The sequence below is a fragment of the Pelodiscus sinensis genome, chromosome 15, assembly GCF_052426305.1.
Source record: "Pelodiscus sinensis isolate ZL-2025 chromosome 15, ASM5242630v1, whole genome shotgun sequence".
NCBI classification, from domain to species: Eukaryota; Metazoa; Chordata; order Testudines; family Trionychidae; genus Pelodiscus; species Pelodiscus sinensis.
This window is the reverse complement of record NC_143066.1, coordinates 16,044,897-16,051,546: the sequence shown is the minus strand read 5'-3', so window position 1 is coordinate 16,051,546 and position 6,650 is coordinate 16,044,897. Positions and strand designations below refer to the sequence as shown.

The window sequence follows — 6,650 nt, the reverse complement described above, 5'->3', positions numbered from 1 at the left end:
GGTTTGCTGACACAGCCTTCCCAACTGCAGGGCCGGGGGTTGTTGATGATGGCACCCACATCCTCATCCATGTACCTGCCCACTGGGCATCTCTCTTCATCAACCAGAAGGGATACTTTTCAATGGTCCTACAAGCCATCGCGGATCACAGGGTCTAATTCACTGACATCTACATCAGGCGGCTGGGGAAGGCGCACGACATACGTGTCTTCAGAAACTCTAGCGTGTTCCAGAAGCTTCCTGATAGAACTTTTCTCTCCGACTGCGCCATCAAGGTTGGGGACATAGACATGCCCATCTGCAGGGTGGGGGATGTGGCCTAACCTCTCTTGCCTTGGCTCATGACACCATACACCGGCCACCTCAACCCTTCTCAGGAACACTACAATGCCAGGCTCAGCAGAGCCCGCATGGTTATGGAGGGTGCCTTTGGGCATTTCAAGGTGCATTTCAGATGCCTCCTCACTTGGCTGGAACTCAGGAAGGGCAACATCCCACACGTAGTGGCCATGTGTTGTGTGTTCCACAATATTTGTGAAAGGAAGGGGGAGAAATTCCTGCCAGGGTTGGGGGCAGAGGCTGACCACATTGGCAGGACCCATTCAAAGCTGCCGTCTGGCCGGCCCTTCAGGGGGCCATGTGTGTCTGGGAGGCCCTGAGGGAGAGTTTCTCGCAGAAAGCCCAGTGACACTCTCCTCTGAGCTGCCCCACTAGGGGCCTGTGCATCGCCCCTCTCTGCCTTTCCTCCTATACTCCCCCTTCCCCCCTCCCCTGCTGAAACAATAAAAACAGTTTATTTTTGAAAAAATAATATCTGCTTTTTTTAATTTGGGGTCAAAGTAACTAGGGAGGGACTGGGGAAAGAAACTGGGAGAAGGGAGAAGAGAGGGGGGATGAGAACCTTGGAGGTGGGAACTGGAAGCAGGTGGAGGGGTGAGGAGAGGCTCAGGGCTGGGGCTGGGGCTGGGGCTGGGAGTGGTGCCTGGCTCTGGTGATCCCACTGCCAGGGTGTGGGGGCCACAGCAGCCATGGGGAGCAGGGTGTTGGGGCAGAAGTGGGAGGAGTGGGAGAGGGAGTAGTAGGGGGAGCTACAGCAAGGGCAGGAGTGGGAACAGAAGCCGGAGCAGGCATCGTGCTGGCAATTGCATGGGTCTCGGGGGTTCGGGAGGCTGTCCTGGGTGGTGTTGACCACCCCCTCTTGCAGCTGGTCTGGCTGTGGAGAATAAAGAGAGATGGTCAGTCTTTCCAGAGGATGCTGTGCCTGAAGCCTTGCACTCATCTGGGAGCCGAGAGTGACAGTTCTCGGCTCAGTCAAAGGTGGCGTGCTTGGAGCAAGGTCATGTACACTCTGGCCAGTGGGCCTATTCCTTCAGGGGCCCAGATGTCCCCAGGAATGGATGCTGCCCTAAGAGTTCAGGCATTTCCATGTGCTGTGGGCAGGACTGCTGAGTGTGAGTGTGTGCGTAAGTGTGTGTCCCCAGCCTCCTTCTAGAGGTGGCCTGTGGGGGGAGTGTGTCCCAATCTGCTGTCATGAGCAAGGCAGGCCTCTCCAGACACCCTGTGGCCAATAGCTCAAGGATCCTCTGTGGCAGCCTCCTGGGGCTGTGTGGCCAGGAGTAGTGTGGCGTGTGCTCCCATGTGCACAGGCTGCTGCATGATCCCCAGGCCGCAAGGGCCAAGCAAGCAGTGCCCAGCTACCCCTCGCCGCCCACCGCCTCGACCCTCCGTGCGAAGGGAATGTGATGGCACTCACATGATGTTCCTTCCCCAGCCTCAGACGACACCTGGGACACGTCCACAGGGAGGGGTACCAGCTCCAGGGTTAGGAGGGTGCTGCTGCTGGCCTCATCTGGCTCCTCCTCCTCCTCTCCCTGCGGGGATGACGACAGGCATCTCAAGCCCTGAGTCCACAACCAGGGTGGGGGGGTGAAGGGACTGTCCCACCCAGGGCCGGCCTTAGGCCAATTCAACTGATTTGGCTGAATCAGGCCCCATGCCTAAGGGGGGCCCACACCCCTGAACCCGGAAGTGCTGGCCAGCGAGTTACAGAGCCGGGGGCCCTGCTCCACCAATATGTGGAGCTGGGTCTCCCCCCGGCTCTGCCCGGAGCGGGCCGCAGCCCCCCCTGTTGGTCCCCTCACATGTCCTCCCACCCCACCCCCAGAGCATCCCCCTCAGCCCCTGCTGTGTGCGACTCCTCCTTGCCGCCTGCTGCTGCCCACATGCGGCGCTGCACTTGGGCGGGGAGGATGCCCGGGCCATGACGTAATGTCACGGCCCAGGATTTTAAAAGTCCTGGGAGGCCACTTTGTGGGGCCTCACTGGTGCCAGGTTCGACTCCAGCCCCACAACCGCAACATGGAAGGCAGATGGTAGGGAACAGGCTTGTGCAGTGGCAGCGGGGCAGGGCAAGGGGGAAGGGAAGGGGAGGGGCTTGGGCTTAGGCTTAGGAAGAGGTGGGGAGTTTGGGGGGGTAGGGATGGGATGAGTGTGGGGGGAAGGGGCTTGGGGAGAGGCAGAGGGGTGGAAGGAGAAGGGGCTTGGGTGGGGGGAGGGGAAGGCACCAAGAGACAGGGGTGCAGGAGAGACAAATGCTAGGAGGCCAAGGGCAGGAGGGGAGGTGTCAGTGGGAGAGGGGACAGAGTGATGCTGGGAAAGGAGAGGAGAAGGGAAGGGCATTGGGGGCTAGAGGGGGAGGTGCTGGGAGAAAGCTTGAAAGAAGGAGTGGACATGAGAAAGGTGGGGATGGAGCAAGGCATGTGTGCGGGCACAGAGAGGCAGGAGGGGAATGGGGCAGAGAGTGGCAAGGGGGTGGGTATCAGGGAAAAAGAGGGCAAAGGGGGCAGGGACAGTAAGGGAAGAGGGAGGCACCATGAGGGTGCAGGGCTAAGGGAAGGTGCAGGTGCCAAGGGATTTTGGGGTGAAGCAGAAGGGCAGACACCTGCAGGGGAGGGACCAGCACCAGAGGAGAGAGGCAAGGGAGGTGTTAGAAGAGGGGATGAGGAGGGGTAGCTCACATGATCAGAGTGGGACTATTGGAGGAGTGGGCACAGGGGGGCGAGAAGGGCTGGTGGAGGGGAGCAGGTTGCAGGAGGGCTGAGGGCAATGAGGAGGGCAGGAGTCAGGACTGCAGAGGAGGGTGAGGTGTTAGGGGGCAGCAGGCACGAGGGGAGATGATGGAGCAAGGAGAGGAGCCATGGCAGCAGAGAGATTAGGTAAAGGTTTAAAAATATTTATTAATAACTTGGGGTATGTCTACACTACCCCCCTAGCTTGAACTAGGGGGGGTAATATACGCATACGGAGTTGCAAATGAAGCCCGGGATTTGAATTTCCCAGGCTTCATTTGCATAAAGCCAGCCGGTGCCATTTTTAAATGCAGCTAGTTCAGACTGCGTGCCACGCGGCATGAACTAGCTAGTTCGGATTAGGAAGCCTAATCCGAACTAGCTAGTTTGTGCCGCGTGTAGCCGCGCAGCACGCAGTCCGAACTAGCCGGCATTTAAAAATGGCACCGGCTGGCTTTATGCAAATGAAGCCCGGGAAATTCAAATCCCAGGCTTCATTTGCAACTCCTTATGACTACATTACCCCCCCTAGTTCGAACTAGGGGGGTAGTGTAGACATACCCTACGTATGCTGCCCACGGCCAGTTTGTTTGCGACCCATGGTGCAGTTTGGGTTTATGTGGGGATCAACACATGGCCGGTGAGTGGGAGCCAAAACAAAAAAGTAGTCAGTGTAATGATCTTCTGTTGATATGTGTTTTAGTAGTTAAATTCTGGGACTGTCATTGCTCATGAAACGTGCTGTCACATGGGTAGAAATCGGGTAATTATTGCATTTGATTAATATCAGCAGAACTGACTTAAATGGGGCCTGTGTGTTGTGTAGTTTTGCCTTAATCTTTGTATTCATGCCTGTCAGTGTGAGAGAAGCTATTTGTATATATTTGCTTGCATATGCAACCACACTTAAGTTGAGGCCCTCATCATGTTCTATAAGTATCAGTGTGGCCCCTGGGGCTTCCAAAGTTGAGTTGCCCTAGCTCATCCCTGACAGGTGTCTGTCTAATCTGGTCTTCAATATCTCCAGTGATGGCGATTCCACAATCTCACTAGGCAATTTATTCCAGTGTTTAACCATCCTGACAGGCAGGAAGTTTTTCCTAATGTCCAATCTAAACCTCCCTTGCTGCAATTTAAGCCCATTGTGTCTCATCCTAACCTCAAAGGCCAAGCAGAACAATTTTTCTTCCTCTTCCTTATGATACTTTTAGAGGGTATGTCTATACTACCCCGCTAGTGCGAACTAGCGGGGTAATGTAGGCATACCGAACGTGCAAATGAAGCCCGGGATTTGAATTTCCCGGGCTTCATTTGCAAAAGCCGGCCGGCGCCATTTTTAAATGCTGGCTTGTTTGAACCCCGTGCCGCGCGGCTACACGCGGCATGGGCTAGATAGTTCGAACTAGCAAGCCATTCCGAACTATGTGTACGCCTCGTGGAACTATCTGTATGCCAGCAGACCACAGGTACCGGGACTGAAGCCGCAGCAGCGGCGGGGTCCCGCGCCTCTGAGACTTTGCCAGAGCAAAGCCTCAGAGGCGCGGCACCCCGCTGCCGCTGCGGCTCTGCTCCCCGTGTCCCTGGTCTGCTGGGGGGGGGGAGGGGGCGCAGCTAGTGTGCCCCCCCCCCAGCAGACCAGGCTTTTGTTTTGGACCCTGGGGCAGAGCAGCTGGGGTGCTGCCGATTGGTCCTGCAGCGCCGCTCTGGGCACTACTGGACCAACCCAGCAGCACCCCAGCTGCTCTGCCCCAGGTCCTGATTCAGCCGCTGCTGGTCAGTTTCAGCAGTGGCTGAATCAGGACGCCTGGGGCAGAGCAGCTGGGGTGCTGCTGGGTTGGTCCAGTAGCGCCGAGGAGCGGTGCTACTGGAGCAACCCAGCAGCACCCCAGCTGCTCTGCCCCAGGCGTCCCCAAGTCAGCTGCTGCTGAAACTGACCAGCCCTGACTACAGGAAGCCCGAGGCAGAGTTGCTCTGCCCCAGGCTTCCTGAAATCAGCCGCTGATCAGTTTCAGCAGCGCTGACTTGGGGATGCCTGGGGTTCTTAAGTTGAATCTATATGTAAGTCAGAACTGGCATCCAGATTCAGTCGCTGTTGAAACTGATCAGTTTCAGCAGCGGCTGAATCTGGACGCCAGTTCCGACTTACATACAGATTCAACTTAAGAACAAACCTACAGTCCCTATCTTGTACGTAACCCGGGGACTGCCTGTATCTCATTTGGATGTTTAGTGGAGAAGATGTTGCTATTGTTTTTTTATTGATATTGTGGGCAAAGCATGGGCTCACAAGAATTCATCCATTGTTTTACCACAAGTCTTAAAATATTTTGGTGTTTTTTCTAAAGGCCTGGAGTCAGTTGATTATGTAGGAATCTCAACTTTCGTTTAAAAAAGTTCTCTATACTTCTGGGCCTTACACCTAAGGAGGCCAGCTTTAAAACATGAATCCTAAATACTCAAACAAAAGGCCAATAAAAATCAAACATGTTTTATTTTTAAAATATCTTATGATTTGTAGACCATTCTCATAACTTTGTGTAGGTGTTCCTTGTGATTTTTGGTTTGGCAATACTGCTCTTTGATTAGTGAATTTAGAGAGACCTCTCCCTTCAGTTTCCCTTTCCACCCTCCTTTTTTGTCAAAGTCATCAGAGAATCATAGAGACAATGGAGAGTAGGGTGAGTCCATGACTATGGTTAATGACTGGTCAGGGTGACTAACTATTATCAGCCAGTGGTCTGAATGAGCTATCTACTGCCATCTGTTAATCAACTGTAGGAAAAGGCTTCAGGAGCAGACCTTATTTATATAGACAACCTACTTTGCCACAGAGATCAGTAGACACACTTGCTGTGTCAAGGTAATCAATTTTGGCTCTTTTGGTTTGAAATTCACTTAAGACTTGGAGCTGGGAGAATTAAATGTTGTTATCCATATTGTAGGATTAAAAGACCTGAACTTAACATGACCTGGCTTAGGGTCTACCATAACTTGAACACTAAGCAGAGGATAGTGAGTCACATCTAACTGAAAGTCACAAAAGATGGAAACGGGTTTTATTTCTGGTGATGTAGAGTCTATTTGGGAGTCCTCAATCGTATCTGACACTTTGCATCCAGTGTTTAAAGGCAGAGCTGACTAGAATCAATTGAGAGTCCTTGTCTTGTCTCAGTGATTGCATGAGCAAAAATCATTGATAAAATCTTGTCTAGACTGATCTTGGACTCAACATGCAGGCAGTGTGTTGAAGAGCAGTGCAAATGAGGCAATGGTGGTGAGGTACCATATTATCTAGTGAAATCATTGGTGCTGAAATCACTAAGGCCTGGAATTTGACCACAGAACTGACACTTTCTTAACAAAGACTCATTTTTTTTGCTATTTAAAAAGTAGATCAATGTAACAGAAAATTGCAATGCCCCCTGGTAACTTTTTAAAAATCAATCTTTAAACTTTATTGAAAAAATTGGATAGTTTGCAATTGAAAATATTTGACCTACACTTAAGGCAACTGATTTAATTTTGTGTAAAATTTTGCATAATAAAGGATGGCATTTTTGATCAGATCTACTTCTGATGTGA

The 6,650-nt window shown here is 52.6% G+C and overlaps 1 protein-coding gene across 1 annotated transcript in view; it reads right to left on the bottom strand.

Moving 5' to 3' along the window:
* Positions 1 to 950: 950 nt before the first annotated feature.
* CLEC16A (C-type lectin domain containing 16A) overlaps positions 951 to 6,650 on the bottom strand; it is a 341,368-nt gene continuing 335,668 nt past the window's right edge. Inside the window, exons 24-25 of the transcript XR_012896118.2 lie at positions 1,754 to 1,871; positions 951 to 1,213 (exon numbers count right to left, since the gene is read on the bottom strand). The gene's annotated coding sequence lies outside the window, so the exon portion shown is untranslated. The remainder of the gene's footprint in view (positions 1,214 to 1,753; positions 1,872 to 6,650) is intronic.